Source organism: Desmodus rotundus, chromosome 10, assembly GCF_022682495.2.
Source record: "Desmodus rotundus isolate HL8 chromosome 10, HLdesRot8A.1, whole genome shotgun sequence".
Taxonomy (NCBI): Eukaryota; Metazoa; Chordata; class Mammalia; order Chiroptera; family Phyllostomidae; genus Desmodus; species Desmodus rotundus.
Window position 1 is genome coordinate 61506076 of NC_071396.1, and position 23239 is coordinate 61529314.

The window sequence follows — 23239 nt, forward strand, 5'->3', positions numbered from 1 at the left end:
TACATTTTAAATTACATTTTCTCCCTTTCTTCTCGTTTCTATTCCCTACATTTATTCTTCCTCCTCCTTCTCATTCAAAATTATGTTTCTCATTTAGTTATCTCATATTCCCTTTTTCCAATCTTATAATATTCTTAAACTCTCTCTGCCTTAGTTAATGTTTGCTCAATTGTTGTTAATATTGTTGATGTGGTAGGGAGGTATTCTTGCTAGCATGGGCTTGGTCTTCTGGATAGTACTGCTTTGTTAATCAGCACCTCTACAAGCACATATAAGACACGGAAGGGGTTGTGACTCCTAGGCAGCCAGATGGAAGGGAGAATCCACCAAAAAAATGAGCACCAATAATCAAAGCCCAAGTACAACAAGGGAACACATATAAACTGAATAAAGGGCAACCCTAGATCATCCAGATCAGGAGCTGAAAGAGAACTCCCACAGAACTCCTACCATAGAAGTCCACCCCACAAAGACAGTTAGGCAAAGCAGAGCAAACTGAGATGCAAAACAAATAATTGAATCACCTATAATGGGGAGACAAAGAAATAACTGTAAATCAAAAGGAAATGAGGAATTCCCAGAAGAAGAGATAAATGAAGTTGAGGCAAGAAATCTATCAGACATAGAATTCAAAATAATGGTGATAAGGATGTTCAAGGAACTCGGTGAGAGAGACAAGGAACTTTATGGGAGTTATAAGAAACTTAGTGGGAACTACAGCAACATGAAAAAGGACACTGAAAGTAAGAACAAGAGCCACGATAAATGAAGAATACAATATCTGAAATGAAAAATTCACTAGAAAGAATTAAAATCAGGTTAGATGAAGTAGAGGACTGAATCAGTGAGCAGTAGTACAAGGAAGAAAAAAAATACTCTGACAGTGTAAAAAATGAAAAAAAGACTTAAAGAGAACAAGGATGCAACAAAAAGCAAAACCCAGAGAGAGTAGAAGGAAGGAAATAATCAAGACCAGAACAGAATTAATGACAGAGACTAAAAGAACAATTCAAAGAATCAATAAATCCAGGAGCTGGTTCTTTGAAAAGATAAAGAAAATAGACAAATCTTTAAACAGACTCATCAAGAAAAAAAGAGAGAGGATCCACATATATAAAATCAGAAATGAAAGAGGACAATTAACAACTAATACCACAGAAATACAAAAGATTGTAAGAAACTACTTTGAACAACTATATTCCAAGAAATTGGACAACCTGGACAAAATGAACAGATTTTTAGAAATGTACAGTCTACCAAAACTGAGTCCAGAAGAAGCAGAAAGCCTCAACAGACCAATAACAGCTGGTGAAATTGAAACAGTAATAAAAAAACCTGCCAGCACACAAAAACCCTGAATGGATAAATTCATAGAAGAATTTTACCAGAAATTTAGAGAAGAGCTAACCCCGATTCTTCTCAAACTATTCCAAAAAAATTAAAGAGGAAAGATTCTGAAACTCTTCTTTATGAGGCCAGTATCATCCTAATTCCAAACCAGGTAAAGGAACAAAAAAGAAAAACTACAGGGCAATATTTCTGATGAACATAGATGCTAAAAATCCTCAACAAAACTGGTAATCCAGATTCAGAAATACATTAAAAAGTTCATATACAATGATCATGTAAGATTCATCCCAGGGATTCAAGGATGGTACAGTATTCACAAATCAATAAATGTAATACACCACATAAACATGAAGGATGAAAACCACATGATCATGTCAATAAGTGGTGAAAAAGCATTTGATAAGGTACAGCACATATTTATGATAAATACACTCAACAACATGGGAGTAGAGAGAGTATACCTCTAAATAATAAAAGCACTATAAGTAATCTACAGTAAACATTATACTCAACAGGCAAAAACTAAAAACTTTCCTCTTAAGATCAGAAGCAAGACAAGGGTGTCCGCTTTCACCATTCTTATTCAACATAGTTGTGGATATTCTAGCCACAGTGATCAGACAATAAAAATAATAAAAGGCATCCAAATTGGAAAGGAGAAAATAAACTGTCATTATTCCCAGATGATGTAATAGTGTACATAGAAAACCCTATATTCTCAGCAAAAAATTACTCGACCTAATAAGTAAATTTGGCAAAAAAAAAGTGGGATAGGAAGTCAATATTCAGAAATCAAAGGCATTTTTGTATATCAACAAGCAAATATCAGAAACAGAAATTAGGGGGAAAATCTCATTTGCTATAGCAACAAGAAAAATAAAGTACCTAGGAATACACCTAACCAAGGAGGTAAAAGACTCAGAAAACTACACAACACTGAAGAAAGAAATTAAGATACAAATAAATGGAAGCATGTACTGTGTTCATGGATTGGAAGGATTAACATCATTAAAATGTCCATCATAGATTCAATGCAATTCCTATTATAGTACCAATGGCATATGTTATATATATAGAACAAACATTTCAAAAATGTATATGGAAACATAAATGACCCTGAGTCCCTCAGCAATTTTGAGAAAGAAGAACAAAGTGAGAGGGATCGCAGTACTTGATATCAAATTGTACTATAAGGCTACCATAATCAAAACAGTCTGGTACTGGCATAAAGACAGACACACAGATCAATGGAACAGAACAGAGAGCCCAGAAATAAACCCATGTCAATTCAGTCAGTTAATATTTGGTAAAGGGGGAAGGAACATAAAATGGAGTAAAGACAGCTTCTTCAAAAAATGATGTTGGGCGGTCTGGACAAGTATATGTAAAACAATGAAACTTGACTACCAACTTTCACCATACACCAGAATAAACTCAAAATGGATAAAAGACAATATAAGTCATGACATCATAAAAGTCGTAGAGGAAAACATAGGCAGGAAAATTTCAGATATCCCACATAGCAATAGTTTTGCTGATACATACCTTAGGGCAAGGGAAATAAAGTAAAAAAAATAAATAAATGGTGCTACATCAAACTAAAAGGCTTCTACATGGCTAAACAAACCATCATTAAAATTAAAAGGGAACTGACTGTACAGGAGAACATATTTACTAATGATACCTTGGAAAAGGGTTTGATCTCCAAAATATATAGAGTTTGCACAACTGCTCACCAGGAAGACACATAGTTCTATTAAAAAATGGGCAACAGATCTAAGTAGGCACTTCACCAAGGAGGATGTACACTTGACCCATAGACTTATGAAAAGATGCTCAACATCACTAGCCATCAGAGAGATGCAAATTAAAACCACAATGAGAAACCACAATAAAACCCCTGTCAGAATGGCAATCATTAATAAATCAACAAAAGTGCTGGTGAGGATGTGGAGAAAAGGGCACCCTAGTATACTGTTGTTGGAAATGAATATTGCAGTGCTGTGGAAAACAGTATGGAATTTCCTAAAATTGAAAAATTGAACTGTATTTTTCTGATAAAAAGATCCTTTATATTTTTTTCCTTTAAAAATTGTTGTTCAAGTACAGTTGTCTCAATTTTCCTGCCACCAATTTCCCCCATCCCACATACCTCTACCTCCCATCCTCACCCCTTCCCCACTTTGGCGTTGTCCATGGGTTCTTTATACATGTTCCTTGACAACCCATTCCCTTCTTTCCCCAGTCCTCCCCTCTGGCTACTGTCAGTTTCTTCTTTTTAAAAATTTTTTAAAAGATTTTTTAATTTATTTTTAGACAGAGGGGAAGGGAAGGATAAAGAGAGGAAAGGAAACATCAATGTGTGGTTGCCTTTTGTGCACCTCCTACTGGGGACACGGCCGGCAACCCAGGCACATGCCCTGACTGGGAATATAACCAGCAATCCTTTAGTTCGTAGGCCTGTGTTCAAACCACTGAGTTACAATAGCCTGGGGTGTCAGTTTATTCTTTATTTCAAAGTCTCTGGTTATATTTTGCTTGCTTGATGTTTTGTTAATTAGGTTCCACTTACAGGTGAGATAACATGGTATTTGTTGTTCATTGCCTGGTGTATTTCACTTAGCATGATGCTCTTCAGTTCCATCCATGCTGTTGGGAAGGGTAGGAGCTTTGTCTTTCTTACTCCTGCTTAGTATTCCATTGTGTAAATGTACCACAGTTTTTTGATCCATGCATTTACCGATGGGCACTTAGGTTGCTTCCAGCACATGGCTATTGTAATTGTGCTGCTACAAATATTGGGGTCCATAGTTCTTTTGAATTGGCGTTTCAGTATTCTTAGGGTAGCCTCAGCTGTGGAATTGCAAGGTCAAAAGGCTGTTTCATTTTTAGTTTTTTGAGGAAATTCCACACTGTTTTCAACATGGCTGCACCAGTCTACATTCCCAGCAACAGTGTACTAGGAATCCCTTTCCTTAACAACCCTGACAGCACTTGTTATTGGTTGATTTGTTCGTGATGGCCATTCTCACTGGTATGAAGTGGTATCTCATTGTGGTTTTAATTTGCATCTCTCTGATGGCTAGTGATGCTGAGCATCCTTTCATATGTCTCTGGGCCCTCTGTATCTCCTCCTTGGAAAAGTGTCTGTTCAAGTCCATTGCCCATTTCTTAATTTTATTGTTTGTCTCCCTGGAGTAGAGTCCTGTGATTCCTTTATATATTTTGGAGACCAATCCCTTTTCTGAGGTATCTTTGGCAAATATATTTTCCCATATAGTGGGTTTCCTTTTCATTTTGCTGATGTTTTTTCAGCCGTGCAGGAGTTTTTTAATTTGATGAAGTTCCATTTGTTTATTCTTTCCTTTATGTCCTTTGCTCTAGGGAAAATATTGGTGAAAATATTGGTGCATGGATTATCTGAGATTTTCCTGCCTATGTTTTCCGCTAGGACTTTTACAGTATTGCACTTATATTTAAGTCTTTTATCCATCTTCACTTTATATTTGTGTGTGCTGTAAGTTGGTGGTCAAGTTTCATTTTTGTGCATTTAGCTGTCTAGATCTCCTAACACCATTGTTTAGGAGGCTATTTTTACTCCATATTATGCTTCTGCCTCCTTTGTTGAATATTAATTGACCATAGAGACATGGGTTTATTTCTGGGTTCCTTATTCTGTTCCATTGATCTGTGTCTCTTCTTATGTGAGTACCAGACTTTTCTGATTACAGTGACCTTGTAATATATTTTGATGTCAGGTATTGTGATCCCTCCTACTTTATTCCTCTGTCTTAAAATTGCGGTGGCTAATAAGGGTCATTTATCATTCAACATAAATTTTTGAACTGTTTATTCTATATCTGTGAAATATGTCATTGGTATCTTAATAGGGATTGCATTGAATCTATAAATTGCTTTGTGAAGTATGGACATCTTGATGACATTAATTCTTCCCATGAACACGGCATATGCTTCCATTAATTTGTGTCTTTCTTAGTTTCTATCTTGAGTGTTGTGTAGTTTTCTGAGTACAGGTCTTTTACCTCCTTGGTGAGATTTATTCCTAGGTACTTTATTTTTCTTCTTGCTATACCAAATGGGATTTTTTTCCTGATTTCTGTTTCTTATATTTTGTTGTTCATGTACAAAAATGCCATTCATTTCTGAATATTGACTTTGCATCCTGCTGCTTGAGTAGTTTTTTGATGGAGTCTATAGGGTCTTCTATGTATACCACCACGTCATCTGAAACTAATGATAGTATTACTTCCTCCTTTCCAATTTGGATGTCTTTTATCTTTCTTTTCTTGTCTGATTGCTGTGGCTAGGACTTCCAATACTATGTTGAATAGAAGTGGTGAAAGAGGGCATCCTTGTCTTCTTCCCGACCTTAAAGAGAAAGCTTTTAGTTTTAGTCCATTGAGTATGATATTGGTTATAGGTTTTTCATATATGGCCTCATATGTTGTGGTATGTTCCCCCTACTCCCACTTTGCTAGGTGTTTTTATTATAAATGGGTGCTCTAGTTTATGAAATGCTTTTTCTGCATATATTGATATGATCATGTGATTTTTGAATTACATTTTGTTTAAGTGGTGTTATGTTTATTGATTTGTAAATATTGTACCACCCTTGCATCACTGGGATGATTCCCACTTGATCATGGTGCATGATCTTTTTAATGTATTGCTGGATGCGGTTTGCCAATATTTTGTTAAGGATTTTAGCATTTATGTTTATCAGTGATATTGGCCTGTAGGCTTTTTGTTGTTGTTGTTGTTGTTGTGTCTTTATCTGGTTTGGGGATTAGGATGATAATGGCCTCATAAGAAGAGTTTGGGAATTTTCCCTCTTCTTGGAGTTTTGGGAAGAGCCCATGAAGGATAGGGGTTCACTCTTCCTTTAAAAGTTTTGTAAAGTTGTCCCATGAAACTGTACGGTCCAGGGCTTTTGTGTGATGGGATTTTGTAATTACTGCTTTAATTTCACCAGCTGTTATCAGGCTGTTCAGGCTTCTTCTTCTTCATTCAGTTTTGGAAGATTATATTTTTCTACAAATTTGTCCATTTCATCTAGGTTTTCAAATTTCTTGGCATGTAGTTTTTCATAGTAATTTCTTACAATCATTTGTATTTTCTGTGGTTTCTGTTGTAATTTCTCCTCTATCATTTGAGATTTTATTTATTTGGGTCTTTTCTCTCTCTCTTTTTTTTTTCACAATCAGTTTGGTTAACATCTTCTCAATTTTGTTCATCTTTTCAAAGAACCAGTTCCTGGGTTTATTGATCCTTCGATTGTTCTTTTAGTCTCTATGTCATTTCTGCTCTGATCTTGATTATTTTCTTCTTTCTACTTGCTCTGGGCATTGTTTTGTTGTTGTTCCAGTTCCTCTTTCTGTTTTCATAGATGTATTTTTAGGTTGTTTATTTGAAATGTTTCTATCTTTTTTAGGTAGGCCTGTATCATTATTAACTTTCCTCTCAGGACTGCCTTTACTGTGTCCCATAGGTTTTGGACTATTGTGTGTTCATGTTCATTTGTTTCCAGAAACTTTTTGATTTCTTCCTTGATCTCATTATTAACCCATTCATTGCTTAATATCATGCTATTCAATCTCCCTGAGTTTGAGTGTTTTTGTGTGTTTTTTCCTTGATGTTGGTTTCTAGTTTCAGAACTTTGTGGTCAGAGAAGACACTTGATATGATTCAGTTTTCTTGAATTTTTGAGCATCACTTTTTTGTCCTATCATGTGGTCAGTTTTTGAAAATATTCCATGTGCATTGGAAAAGAATGTGTATTTGCTTCGTTGGGATGAATGGTTCTATATATATCAGATAAGTCCATTTGATCTAGGGCATCGTTCAGTGCCACAGTATCCTTGTTGATATTTAGTTTGGAAGATCTATCCATTTTTGACCTTGCAGTGTTAAAATCCCCTAGTATAAGTGTGTTGCTGTCTATATCTTACTTGAGGTCCTCCATGACTTTTCTTACATATTTGAGTGCTCATATGTTGGGTGCACATGTTTATAATGTTTATGTCTTCTTAATGGGTTTTTCCATTGAATATTATGAAGTGCCCTTCTGGGTCCCTTTTTATGGCCTTTGTTTTGAAGTCTATTTTGTCAGATATAACTATTGCTACCCTGGGTTTTATTTCCTGCTTCTTTGCTTGGAATATTATTTTCCAACACTTCTCTTTTGGTCTGTGTGGCTCTTTTGTTTTAAGGTGGGTCTCTTGTAGGCAGCATATGTGTGAGTCATGTTTTCTTATCCATTCAGCTACCCTATTCTTTTGACTGGAGCACTTAATCCATTTACATTTAAGGTTATCATTGATAGGGTTCTTATTCATTGCTATCTTCCCCCTTTGTACCTGTGTTCCTCTCTCTTTCACTCTTTTTCTTCATCTTTTTAAAGCACTCCATTCAGCATATCTTGCAGTGCTGGTTTGGTGGAGGTGTATTCTTTCAGCCTTCTTTTGTCTGGGGAACTCCTTATTTTGCCTTCCATTTTAATCGAGAACCTTGCTGGGTAGAGTGTTCTTGGTTGCAGGCCTTTTGTTTTCATTACTTGGAATATTTCTTGCCATTCTTGCCTTCTGGCTTGTAGTGTTTCCATTGAGAAGTCAGCTGGTAGCCTTATTGGGGCTCCCTTGTATGTTACTTCCTGTTTGTCCCTTGCTGCCTTTAATATTTTCTCTTGGTCTTTGAACTTTGCCATTTAATTATGATGTGTCTTGGTGTGGGCCTCTTTGGGTTCATCTTGATTCAGCTGGTTGACTGAGGATCACTCTGCCTACATCATCTTTATGCTCTTGTGGAAGTGCTGCCAGATCAAAACCACAAAGCCCAGGAAACAAACCCACACCCTCAAAATAACCCCCCCCACAAACCTACTATCAATAGCAATGAGCCATATTAATAAGGGTTTAAAGAGATTAAGACTATTAAAAAAGGAGAGTGAATATCAGATGAGCTACTGAAAGAAAAATGATTTTGAGAGGGTAGAGGGAGGAGCACTCATAAAAGTTGGGAGTTGGAGCAATGAAAGAGAGAAAGTAAAATTTACATCATGAATAAAAAAGGGAATGAAGAAGCAGAATATACAGAAACTTCATAAACAATAAATGGATGTTAAAAATTTATGGAGGAACAAAAATATCACAAATCATGGAGAAGACCTTAGTGGATATCTTCTCAGTAATCTCTAGTATTTACTGCTGTTTTTCTTTCTTGATCTGCCTCTGGTGATGTTAGATGTTGACCCAGTCTGACCTTAGGCAGCCAGTTGAGTACTTTCAGGGATCTACTGTCCGTGGCTGTCTCCTTCAGTTGTTACTTTAGTCAATCTGCACAGGGCCAGGCCTGAGTCTCTCATGGGGATGGGGCTATTGTTTCCCCTGAGGCTGCTGCTACTCAGGGGAGTGGTTTACCTGAGCATGATGGCTGCTGCCATATGGGGAATGACTCAGCACCAGGATTCCAGCATCTACTCTCTGTTCTCTCCCCAAAGTTTCCATCCCCAGTCTCTCCTCTGGCATCTCTAGCCAACCTTGCCACTGCCTCTGCCAGAGCCCAGGGTACTTTGCTGTAAATGAAAATTTGTGCATTAGCCCTTTAAATGGCTCTTTGCATCTCCAGCCATCCATCTCTGTCAGAGAGCAACCCTGCTGCTATTTGCTGCTGGTTGTTATCTGTGTGCTTTTTGGGGCTATGGTTCTCTAGGCTGGGTACCCAAAGTTAGAGTTTAGACCCCTCTCTTCTCAGGGTGATCCAACTAGCTACTTAATTATCCTTCCAGCATTGCTGTCTATATGTGGCCAGCTAGCCTCATTCCGTCTCTACTGTACTTCTTACCAGTCAGATTGTGCTGAAGCTGATTCTTCTGTCTGTCCATGTTATCAGGCTTCTCTCTCACTATTGTTCAGTTGTTTGTTCTGGGTGACTTCTCCACAATGTAGTTGTAATTCCAGGTTGGTTCTAGGAAGAGTTTAGTGTAATTTCCATGCACTCCTCCACCATCTTGTTCTGGAAAAAGGAACTGCCTTTCAACCCAGTGATTCCACCAGTTGGAATATACGTTAAGAATCCCAAATCACCAGTTCAAAAGAACTTATGTTCATAGAAGTGCTATTAATATTAGTGAAGTGCTGGAACAGCCTAAGTGCCCATCAGTAAGTGAGTGGATCAAAAAACTGGTAAATTTACATGAAGGAATTCTATGCAGTTGAAAGAAAGGCAGAACTCCTACCTTTTACAACAGCATGGATGAGACTGGAGAAATATTATGCAAAGTGAAATAAGCTAGTCAATGAAAGCCAAATACCATATGATCTCACCTATGGTAAGAGCAAGATAGTGAACAAAATCAACTAATGAACAAAGTAGAACCATATGCATGGAAACATGGTACAGACTTAAAGTGTTCAGAGAAGATGGGAGAGGGAGATAATGGTGGAAAGAAGAGGAAAGGACTAGACAAAGAACATGTATGAATGACCCACAGATATGGACGACACTGTGGGAATCGACTGTGGGAGTGGGGTGTGAGATAGGCGGGGGGAGGTCAAAGGGGGAAAATTGGGACAACTGTAGTAGAATACCAACAAAAAATGATTTATAAAGTTAATGCTATTGTAATTCAAAAAAATTAAAGCCCATCCAGGATTGAAAAGCATGTAAAAATTTCAGGGTAAAATTATGTTATGTCATTAGTGCCTTTTCAGCTTCAATGTGTAAGTCTATTTTCAGGTAACCTGATTTTGTTTTTCTTATGGGGTAAATATCACATAGCCAAATTATATTGGAATTAGCCTACAGCAAATCAATTTGCACCTGATAATGCAGTATTACCACCTGATAATGGTAGTTTTCCTTATTAAAGTTCCATTTATTCATTAAAGAGGATTTCTGTAATGCTAGAGATATTATATACAAAAGCTTCCCTCTTTGTTCACTTTTTCACTTTCCTTCACTATCATCAAGGATGAAATAACATTTAGTTTTTGAGAATAAGAACATCTTCATTTCTTATGTTTTCTCTTAGGAGTCTTCTCAAAAATTGCTATTTTTTTCTAATTATAATCAACAGAACCATAACTGTGAACCCTGAAGAAAACAAAGATCTACTAAGAAGGGCTTCTGGTGGCTAACTGTACTAAAATTAAAAACAAACAAACAAACATAAACAGCAACAAAAAGAGCCCAGTAGCCGTTTCTGCAAAGGACCCTCTCACACCAACTGCTTCAGTGAGAAGACTGCGCTAAACTGCCTTGCCTCCATGCTGAGCTGCCTACCTCTGAGCTGAACTGCCTGCCTACACTATGTTTCTGCTATTTAAGAAAGATCTTATAGAGGAGTTCCTGGAATCCTACTTCAATCAATAAGACTGAGGTTTCCCCCATCCAATCAGAGCTATGTAGCTCCGGCCAATGAAACCCGCTCTCTTCTGATGTGCCTTTTGAACCAATCATACTTGAAGGATCTAGAGTCCTCATTTGCATGAAGATGAACCAATTCTGGACCAGGAGTGGGGGACTCCTGTTCATATAAGCCAGCTCACCTCTGGCTCTGGGAGGACACTTTCCCTTTCTACCAAAGATGGTAGTCTGTGTCTCACCGACCAAGCTGAAACACAGACGGTATCTCAGAAGGTGTCTCACCAGAACAGACGAGATCAGACCAGATCAGACCAGTGCAGCAAAAAGTAGACAGGCATGGAGCAGTGCAAAGCAGAGAAGTGCAGATCACAAAGAGTAAGGCAGAACAGTGTAGCCAGAGGGAGGCCTGGCTCCAGGGCTACCTGGCCCCAGAGCTTTTCCATAGCTGTGCTGTTTTCATAACCATGCTATATCATAATCAAGCTGTTTTGTACTGAATAAAGTTTCCTTCTTCACCACACCCCTAACTGGGGATTCCTATTGACATTGGATTGGTGCCAACAGCCATTGGTTGACATAACCCACTCTTCCCACATTTGTAATATCACCATATTAAAAGACTGGCCTTATATGGGCAAAGGCTTATCCCTGGAATCTATAGTGTTCTCTACCCACCAGCAAACCAATTTCAATACAAGCTACTCTGAGATTCTCAGTACTATAACCTCAGTTCTCAAAGGCTAGTCAACATGACTTTTTTGCCCATTACACAACCACTGAAATATTAGTCTTATTTCCCAAAGTCATCAAATTTCTTTCCAGTTAATGCAGGCATGGAACAGCATGCCCAAGAGTTTACTTTCCCATTATGAATCCTGTTTGTGTTTACTATCCCATCCGCTTCAAATCACATGGGTTGAAACTAGTAAAATATGAAACTAGAAATTCAGATACTTATAAAAAGGGTAAGCCACAAAGCAATATTTGTACATATATATATACACACACATATATATTGTACATATATATATATATATATATATATATATATATATATATACATATATGTGTATATATTCTACTAGGAACTTAAGTGCAGAACTTATTAGTTAATTGTGAAGTTAAGATAGCCAATATTTTTAAAACTTATGCTAAGGATGCCTTTCCATGGAAAGCTACATATCATTTTTTCTAATATTGTCAATTCTTTCTTCAAAGCCACCAAGCCAGCAGGTTTCCCTCAGCAGTGCTCATGGCCACCACTGAGGGCCTTTCTCCCCATACCTCACTGTCAACATTCCTCACTTAACACTCCAACTGCCACTGCCACTGGACGTACTCCTTTATTGCCTTTAATAACAATTTAACTAATCATGTGTCTTTGTTCTCTCACCCTACAAATCTGAAAGTTATGAGCAGATAATCCAGTCTAAGTGAAGAGAGGATGAAGATTTGATTTAACTAACCCAAACATTTATCATCTAGCTCATAAGCTTAGTTAAAACAGTTTTTAATTCCAATCAGAAGGGTTTAAAATCAGAACTATCAGAACATGATCTGGTGAACATTAAATGATGGGCTATAAAATAGGCAAGAAATTGGACAAGAAATATACTCTCTTAACACCTACAGTAACTTTTAGGAGACAATATATCCTCCCAATGACTTTCTTCTTAATAACCCTACCTTTAAACTTTTCTTTTGTATTTCTGGGAGTATTTTTTTAAAGATACTAAGCACTGACTCACCTGGAGAAGGAAAACAATGGGATATACCACCTCTTCCTTCTAAAAAAGCTTTGTGCTCTAAGGAGCCTTGAGATAAAAATGGAGGGGGGTCTCCCATATAAATATTCCTGTCAGAAACACAGGCTTCAGACTCTGAATTCTTGCCTTTTGGTTACTGCCTAGAATCTAATAGAACCTGATTCAAGAGAAGCAGGAAGGTCTTTGTTTTTACAAACTTCTTTACAATATTTTGTAAGGAAATTCTGAGAATACTTGCCTCAGTAAGACCTCTTTTTAAGTTGTGGCATTTCAGATGGCCAATAGAAAGGTGGTCTGGGAAGTGATCACACCCAGTGCCAGAGCTCCATCGTGTCAAAGTCGGCATTATACTAAGTGAAACAAGCCAGGCAGTGAAAGACAAATACCATATGATCTCACTTGTAAGTGGAAACTAATCAACAAAACAAACAAACAAGCAAAATATAACCAGAGACATTGAAATTAAGAACTGACTGTAATCAGAGGGGAGGGGTAAGTGGGATAATGGGGGCAAAGAAGGGGAAGGGTCATCAAGGAACATATAAAATACCCACAGAAAGAGCCAAAGGGGGGTAGGATTGAGGGTGGGGGTGGGGGAAATTGCTGGTGGGAAAATGGAGACAACTTTATTTGAACAACAATAAAAAAAATGACTCTCAGGCTGAAAGGGAAGTGAATCCTGATAGGAAGGTGCCAAGAAGAGCCACGTCACCCTAAAATTCTGCAATGTGGTGGACAGTAAATGTTTTTGGAGGGCTTAAATAACAAGTGCTGGGAGTACAAAGATGAACATGAGATAGTTTCTGTCCCAAAGGAGCTGGTGCCATGGTGAATAAGATGTTCAGGTATATGAATCACAATGTGACAAGGACCTAACAGTAGTATGGATAGTATGCTGTGGTCAGTGAAGTGAGTGGTTGCTCTGCCCAGGGCTGGGGACATAGCCAGAGAAGTGAAGCCTTGGCTGGCTTCACCCAGTAGCTATGGCCCAGCCACATTCTGCTTTTTTCTTATTTGACTTTCTAATAATACAAACTAATTGAGGAACAGATAAACATAATGGATGATAGAATAACCATTATTAAATTTGATACTAGATGCACTTTTGTAAATCTGATCATTTTAAAGCCTTCTTTCTCAATTATCAAAGAAGAGAAGTGAGCATTTGGAATGACTGAAAGTTACGGACTTCTACTAGGTGGCCAAGAAATTAAGCTTACTGCAATGTCTTCATCAACATTGTCCACCCAAGGCCATGCAAGAAGTCTATGGAGCTCAAACTGGTTATAGATATCAGCCTGGAAAAATAATGCAGCCTCTCTTTCAAGAAGTTACTGACCAAAAATATTGAAATGGAGACATAAGATGGAGAATATCAACCATAAAATATTTGGATTCTCTTTCCTACAGAAAATTTAAAGCTACAGTCCCACTTTCATTACCCAGGAAGGTTCTAAACAACTGAAATTAAATTTGATATCAGTATCTCTACTCTCAGTTGGCTTCTATAACTCTATTCCTTCTACCACAAATTATTACCCTCCTCTCCAATCTAACAGAAAGTGAATTCTAATCCAATGCTTGCTTGCTTACAATATATGTTATGTCAGCCTATTCTTTTGTCAACCTCTCACTTTAGCCCAACATACTACTAGAATTTCTAAGAAAAAAAATTGAGGAAAACTTTATACAAGAATCACTGTGAAGCAAACCTTGCAAAACAATAATTCCTTCCTTAATGACACTGCCCTTCCAAGCATCCTATAACAAGTATCTTGTGTAGAAAGGAGCAGCTCTATCCATGCAGAGCAAGCACACATGCATCCCAGACTTCACTGGGGACTTTTAAGTCTAATTTGTGCTATTTTGTATGCTCTGTGCTCCTGCTATTAGTATAGAAAAATGCAAGTCCTTCAGCTAGAATTCTTAACACTGGTACTGGTGAAAAATTCCCTATTCTATGAGGGTTCATATAAAAACTATCACTTTGGATGAACAATGTTTTAAGTGAACTACCTGACAATTACCAGGATTTAGTAGTCCTAATCTAACTAAAAAAAAAATGGTGATCTCTGGGCAACATTTTTTGGGAAACATTATCAGGAGACATGAGTTAGAAATCATAAGACAACTCTTAGCACACCTACTTTGCCCCAACTGATCATTCCACCTCTGTCTTCCTTCTGGGGTTTCTTACTCTATATGCATTAAAGCACAATAAAAGATACAGGCAGCCTCTTGAGAAGTACTAGAGAGTCCCTAAATCTTCAAAGGCAAACAGAAAAATGAGTGAAAAGGTTGAAGAGTTCTTGGAGTCTCCTTAAGTCCCACGCCCAGGTCTGCAAACACTGTCATATGCATTTGAGAATTGGAGAGCTATGAATGTTCCAAGCCTAGGTCTACAAGCACTGTTGTCTGCATTTGGAAGGAAGTGGAGAGCTGAGGGAATTCAACTTTTAGCAACTTCAGAATGACAGCAGCTTAAGGTAGCTAGAGGGAAGACCTGATAGGGGGATGATTTCTTAAGTTATTTGAAATCCATCAAGAAACCTAGAAATTTAAACCTGTTACACTATTTCCCCAAACAATATGCTGGGTTGTTCTAAAAAGTGAAATTTATATATGCTTCACCCACATTAGCAACGATTAATGAATTAATTATAGTTTATGATAATTGCTCTTTTTGTTCCAAATTCTGAGCAACACTGGCATGTAAATGACATTAAGCAACCTCAAACTACCAGAAACAATCATCTACAATTTTAGAACAACACATTTTCTCTGACCCTGATGAAGATTAAGCCTAGGTCTTTACATCATTGACTACCAGCTACAGCAGTGGACATGGAAGGGGCTTGGCTCTTTAGTAATCCCCACAGGCAGGGGCCTATAGATGGAGATGGCAGAAATAATACTGTCTTAAGGAGCCTTGTTCAGCTTCATGTGCTTAAGGGTGTTGGAGGCACTGGCAGCTGGAGGGGATAGGAAGCTCTGTTTGAATTTAGTGGTATGCAGCTTTTGACCACTTTTTTGGAGGAAAGAGAAGATAAGTTTACTAACTCCACACTTCAAAAAGGCAGTCTGAGACTGTACCTTATGGTCCTGGGCACAGAAGACCTACCAGACCCCTGATGAGGTGCCCACAAATCTCATCATGGGAAGTCTGCGAATGACCTCACACATGGAGTCAAGGGCCTTCATGTTTACCTCTCCAAGTACAAAATCAGGAGTATGACCTTTATATGTATCTCTGATGCTACATATAAAGGTATGAGCTGTGATGATCAGAGGTATTTCTCCACTCATTAAATACCCGATTAGGAAGTTGCTTGGCCAAGGCCATGCTGCTTTTCTGCTGCCAGACTCCTGCCTTTCTTCACCATCCAGTAGGCAGGAAGATGCCTGGCTGAGCTCTGGGGGTGCTGTGAACTTCCCCATTCTCACTGGGGCATTTGTGTCTCTTTGGCTGTGATGACCCTGAGGCCCAGTATGTCTGGGTTCCCATTTGGCAGTAGTCAAGGCAACAGCTGCAGAACAAGGTAACTATGTTTTGAGCCTTGTAGTAGCATTTTAAGGAGGACCATTGCCTGCTGCAGGGCTGACACACACAGAGTCAGACTTCCCACTTCCTTCTCTTCAGACCTTCATTGATGGTCATGAGTCTGTAATTCTTTGTTGTAAGACACACAGTATTATGAGGGTCAGTTTGCTAAGCAAACTGAGACACCATCTTCTATCACAGCCTTTTAGCTTTGCTTCAGTTAGATTGAGAATGTCTTTTATATGCCTAATGATTTTTTTAAAAAGAAAAACCACCAGTAAATAAAATACAATCATTACTGCTCTCAAAATGCTCCTTAAGTCTGGCAGCTTAATTCTGATGAAAATCAGCTATTTTGTGTCACTCATGCACAACAAAGAAAACAAATAAATAAAAATAAATAGTACCTTATTCTTCCAGAGGAAATTTAATATAATTTACCAAATTGTTGGGATAATTATCAGTTAATATCAAAAGGGAAATTAACTCCAAGTGATGATAATCATTAGCACAACAGATTTAAAAGAATATTTTGGACTCCCAGTCAGGATGGAGGCATAGGTAAACATGGCTCACCTCCTCACACAACCACAGAAAAAATTACAACAAAATTACAAAACAACTATCATCCAGAAATGTCAAAAAATAGAGCTGTAAGAAGTCTGACAACCAAGGAATTAAAAAAGTCACATTCAACCAGATGGGTAGGGGGGGTAGAGACATGAAGACGTGGAATGGGTGGTCCCACACACGTGTTGTGGATAAAATTGGGAAGGATACCTCAGGAGCAAGGGATCCAAGGCCTACACCAGACCACCCAGCCTATGGTTCTAGTGCCAGTAAGATAAATCCCCATAACTTCTGGCTGTAAAAAGCAGTGGGAGATGGGGCAGCAGAAGAAACTGTGGGATATTCAGGTGTCTCCTTTTAAAGGGCCCACAACGGTCTTAAGGCTTATGCAGACTTACTCCTTCTGGGCTCTAGCACCTGCGCAGCAACTGAAAGGGCACCAGAGGCATAAGGGAAGAAACTGAAGTATCTGGCATGACGGCGAGTGCCAGGGTACAGCTTTCTCCTGGACAAAACTGCAGGGGCCAGGCCACGGCTATTGTCCCTTTTCTGAGCACTTCTGCAAACAGACCCACAGAGCGGTGGGTGCATATGAGACTCCACCAGCCTGGTTCACATGGGTTTCCCCACCCTGGCAATTACCTAAGGCTATGGCTCATCCAACTTGTGAGTGCACTTTTCTATAATAGGCCATACTACACAGACACTGAATCAAAGCAGCTCTGCTGATTTCATAGAAACAAACACAGGTAGGATACCAAAATGAGAAGACAAAGATATGTGCCCAAATGAAAGAAGAGAACCAAACTCCAGAAAATGTACTAAGCAAAATGCAGATAAGCAATCTAATAGATGGAGAGTTCAAAGCACTGGTTATAAGAATGACCAAGGAACTCTTGGGTCCTTAACAACATAAAAATGACCCAGGCATAAATGAAGGTTATACTAAGTGAAATAACAAAAATATTTACAAGGAATCACCAGTGCAACAGGTGAAGCAGAGAGTCAGATCAATGACTTGGAACATAAGGAAGAAAAAAGTTTAATCAGAACAGCAAGAAGAAAAAAGAATAAAAAAAAAAAACAAGGGTAGGGTAAGCAACCTCTGGGACAACTTCAAATGTGCAACATTTGAATCCTAAGGGTGCTGGAGTGGGGGAAGGAAAAGACCAATAAACTGAAAACTTATTTGAAAAAATAATGAAAGAAAACTTCCCAAATATGGTGAAGGAAATAGACATACAAATCCAGGAAGCACAGAGAATACCAAACAAGATGGACGCAAAGAGGACCACAACAAGGTACATCATAATGAAAATGCCAAAGGTTAAAGATAAAGAGAGAATCTAAAAAGCAGCAGGAGAAAAGCAGATAATGTACAGAGGAGTTTCCATGATACTGTCAGCGGATTTCTCAAAGAAACTCTGTAGACTAGAAAGGACTGGCAAGAATTATTTAAAGTCATGAAAAGCAAGGACCTACATCCTAGATTAGTCTATCCAGCAAATCTGTCTTTTGCAGTTGAAAGGGAGATAAAGTGCTTCCCAGAGGAGATAAAGCTAAAGGAGTTCATCATCACTTAGCTATTATTATATGAAATGTTAAAGGGACTTATTTAAGAAAAAGGCTATCAGGAAGATGGCGGCGAGATAGGTGGGAGCGGAGTACACTTCCCTCCGCAGCAGTGAAATGCCTAGCTGATCTGAGGAACAGAGCAAACAGCCAACAGTATTCCAGCATATATGAAGATCAGAGACCAAAGATAGAGGACATTGAAAGATCAGATGGTAAGAAGAGTGCTTAAGGACAATAAGGTCCCTGGGACCAGCACGGGGACCAGGGCGGCTGAAGCCCCTGGCCAGGGCGCAGGGCCTGATACAGGATTCTTGGGAGAGAGTCAGGCTGGGCTGTGTGAGACGCCATATGCTTGATTGGACCAGAGGGGCTTGAATAGGAGGAATTTCTCGAAAAGAAAAGGAAAATAGAGGTACTCAGCGGCTGCTTAGAGAACTCTCTGCAGTAGCCCTGGCCTCTTGCACCCCTACCCACTCAGCCCCTGGACTCTGAAGCTGGATAAGCAGCCCAAGCACACACCTGAAGCCTGGTTGACATGCACCCAGGTCAGCGGACTGGGCACCCACATTTGAAACCCTGGGTAGGTGCGCAACCTGATGATAGACCCGGCTGCCTGGGCACACAGACCCAAAGCACCCCAGTGGGCACGTACCCCAATCAGTGTCCTGGGGACCACACCTTAAACCCTGGGAGGGCATGCACCTAGATAAGTGGCCTAGACGCCCACAACTGAAACCCCAGGTGGGTGCGCAACCTGATCAGCGGCACTGATGCCCCCAGCACACAGCCCCAAAGTGCCTGGGTGGGTGCGCACATCGATCAGCGGCCAGGGTGACCACACCTGAAACCTCGGGTGGGTGCGCACCCTGATGAGCAGCTCTGCTCTACTGGCTCACATATACAAAGTCAGGCATCCGCCACGCAATTCGATCAGCGGCCCAGAATGCAATCCACAGCTTGGCTTGAAGCAACAGGGAATGAACAACTCCCACCTAGCCCCTGCACACAGAGCCCTGCAGGGCCTACTCACTCTCGAAGAGGAAGGCAAAACACCAAGCAGAGGGAAGTTACAGGGCTAGGGGACACTGCAGTCACCAGAAAGACCTGACTAAGCAGGGGGCTGAACTACACTGAAGGAGCAACGAGAGCCCCTAGCAGCTAAGACAGGAAAGACCAAGAAGGGGCGGTGTGAGTTGCCCCTAATTGCTGCAACTCAAGGACAGCACAACTGGTGAACTAAAGGCCTAGTGGGGAGCAGAAGGACCCTGAGGAACTGGACTAGAGGCTGAACAGCAGCGAAGAGTGTGGCTCAGGAAGAGAGAAAAGTGAAACCAATCCCTCCAACCACCCCCTCCCTTTTCACAGACAGGAAAACCAGCAGAACTAACTTGACCAGTTTAAAGCCACCAGAAGACTTTTTTTTTTCTTTTCTGTTTTTTTCTTTTCCTCCTTTACCCCTAAATTCCTTCTTCCTTTCTATCCTTCTTTCCTTTAATCATTCTTCCTTCCATCCATTACTTTTTTATTTATTCTTCCTGCCTTCTTTTATTTATTTATTTTTTATTTTTTGTTAAAATTCCTTCGTCTTATCTTTCCTCCGATCTCTTTGTATTCCTACTTCCTTCCTTCCTTCCATTCCTTTTCTATTCCCTTTTTCCTTCCTTCATTTCTCCTCTTTTTTTCTTCTTTCTCCTTTTCCGACAGGTGAGACAATAAAACCTGGAGCTCTGAAAAGAACAGAGTTAGACCCTGTTAGACCCATAAACGTCAGCTCAAGACCAGTGAGCGCAGGAGATTAGGGAGATGGCACCACTGAATCCCACTGGCATTCTACTATAGAAGTTCATACCATAAATCCAGGGAGTCAAAACAGATCAATTTAAGAAGCAGAGGCTAACAAGAAGATTCTCACAAACAATGGGAAGACAAAGAAACAATCCCCAAATGGAAGGAAAGGAGGAAGCCTCAGAAAAAAATACTAACTGAAATAGAAGCAAGTAAACTATCAGATACTAAGTTCAAAGCAATGGTTATTAGGAAGCTCACTGAGCTCACAGAGAACTACCGCAAATTACAGGGAAACTACAATGAACTCACAGCAAACTATATCAACATGAAAAAGGAAATAGAAACTATCAACAAGGGCCAAGAGGAAATGAAGAATACAATTCCTGAATTGAAGAACACAGTAGAAAGAATGAAAAGCACACTTGATGAAGCAGAGGACTGGATCAGCCAGCTGAAGGACAAAATAGAAACAAACACCCAGAAAGAGCAAGAAAAGGAAAAGAGGCTCAGAAAGAATGAAGAGGGATTAAGGGAAATGCAGGACACTGTGAAATGTAATAATATCCGTATAATAGGGAAACCAGAAGGAGAAGAAGAAGAGCAACTGAGAGAAAATCTATTTGAAAAAGTAATGATGGAAAATTTCCCTAATCTGATGAGAGAAAATGTCACACAAATCCAGGAAACACAGAGAGTCCCAAGCAAGAGGAACCCAAAGAGGCCCACTGCAAGACACATCATAATTAAAATGGCAAAATTCCAAGCCAAAGAGAGGATCTTAAAGGCAGCAAGGGAGAAAAAGGAAGTAACATACAAGGGACTCCCGATAAGGTTAGCAACTGACTTCTCATTGGAAATGCTGCAAGCCTGAAGAGTATGGCAAAAATGTTCCAAGTAATGAGAACCAGAGGCCTGCAACCAAGAGTACTTTACCCAGCAAGGCTCTCAATCAAGATAGAAGGCCAAATAAAGAGCTTCCCAGACAAAAGAAGTCTAAAAGAATACAGCTCCACCAAACCAGCTCTGCAAGAGATGCTAAAGGGACTGCTTTAAGGAAAGGAAGGAAAAGAGAAAGAGACAGGAACACAGGTATGAAAAAATGGCAATGAATAACTACCTATGGATAATAACCTTAAACATAAATGGATTAAATGCTCCGATCAAAATATATAGAACAGCTGAATGTATAAGAAAACATGACCCAATATATGCTGCCTACAAGAGACCCACCTCACGACAAAAGACCTACACAGACTGAAAGTGAAGGGCTGGAAACAAATTTTCCAAGCAAATGGAGAGTAAAAAAAAGCAGGGGTACCAATACTCATATCAGACAAAATAGACTTCAAAAGAACGGCCATAAAGGGAGACCCAGAAGGTCACTTCATAACACTCAAAGGTAGAATCCACCAACAAGACATAAACATTGTAAATATATGTGCTATATACAAAGGAGTACCCAAATACATAAAGAAAATCTTGGAGGACTTCAAGAAAGATATTGATAGCAACAGAATTATAGTAGTGGACTTTAACACGCCACTGTATAAAATGGACAGATCTTCCAAACAACATATCAACAACGATATTGTGTCACTGAACAATACCCTAGATGAAATGGACTTAACTGATATATAGAGAGCCTTTCATCCCACAGAAGCAAAATACACATTATTTTGAAGTGTACATGGAATATTTTCAAACATAGACCACATGATAGGACACAAAGCAAGCCTCAACAAATTCTAGAATATTGAAATCATATCAAGCATTTTCTCTGACCATAAGGGACTGACACTAGAAACCAACCCCAAAGGAAAAAACCCAAAACACTCAGAATCATGGAGACTGAATAGCATGCTATTAAACAATCAATGGGTCAAGAACAAGACTAGGGAAGAAATCAAAAACTTTCTGTAAACAAATGAAAATGCACACACAACCATCCAAAACCAATGGGACACAGCAAAGGCAGTCCTGAGAGGGACGTTCATAGCAATCCAGGCCTACCTTAAAAAGATAGAAAGATTTCAAACGAACAACCTAACCATACACCTACAAGAACTCGAGGAACAACAACAAGACAACCCAGAGCAAGTAGAAGGAAGGAAATAACCAAGATCAGAGCAGACTTAAATGACATAGAGACTAAGAGCACAATTCTAAGGATCCATGAAACCAGGAGCTGGTTCTTTGAAAAGATAAACGAAATTGACAAGCCTTTAATTAGGCTCCTCAAGAGAAAAAGAGAGAGGATCCAAATAAACACAACTAGAAATGAAAGAGGAGAGATTACAACTGATACCGCAGAAATACAAAGGATTGTAAGAAATTACTACCAAGAACTGTATGCCAACAAATTTGAAAACCTAGGTGAAACAGACACATTTGTAGAAAAATATAATCTTCCAAAACTGAATGAAGAAGAAGCAGAAAGCCTGAGGAGATGAATAACAGCATATGAAATTGAAGCAGTAATCAAAAAAATTCCAAACACACAAAAGCCCTGGACCAGATGGCTTCACAGGAGAATTCTACAGAGCATTTAAGGAAGAGCTAACCCCTATCCTTCACAGACTATTTGAAAAAATCCAAAGTGATGGAAGACTCCCAAACTTTTTTTATGAAGCCAGCATCATCCTAATCCCAAAACCACAGAAAGACATAACAACAAAAGAAAAGTTAATGCCAATATCGCTGGTGAACATTGAAGCTAAAATTCTCAAAAAAATATTGGCAAACTGCATCTAGCAATGCATTAAAAAGATCATACACCATGACCAAGTGGAATTCATCAGAGGGATGCAAGGATGGTACAATATTTGCAAATCAATAAACATAATACATCACAATAACAAGTGCAAAGACAAAAATCACAGGATCATATGAATAGATACAGAAAAATCATTTGATAAGATACAGAACCCATTTCTGATAAAAACACTCAGCAAAGTGGGATTAGAGGGAGCATTCCTCAGCACAATAAAGGCCATATATGAGAGACCTACAGCCAACATCATACTCAATGGACAAAAACCTAGAGCTTTCCCACTAAGATCAGGAACAAGACAAGGATGCCCTCTCTCACCACTCCTATTCAACATAGTATTGGAAGTACTAGCCACAGCAATCAGACAAGAAAAAGCAATAAAAGGCATCCAAATTGGAAAGGAGGAAATGAAACTGTCACTGTTTGCAGATGACATGATAGTGTACATAGAAAATCCTAGAGACTCCACCAAAAAGCTACTCAACCTAATAAATG

The 23239-nt window shown here is 39.1% G+C and overlaps 1 protein-coding gene across 7 annotated transcripts in view; it reads right to left on the minus strand.

The window, feature by feature from the left end:
• Positions 1 to 23239, minus strand: part of LDLRAD4 (low density lipoprotein receptor class A domain containing 4) — a 684091-nt gene that overhangs the window by 95739 nt on the left and 565113 nt on the right. The window lies entirely within an intron of this gene.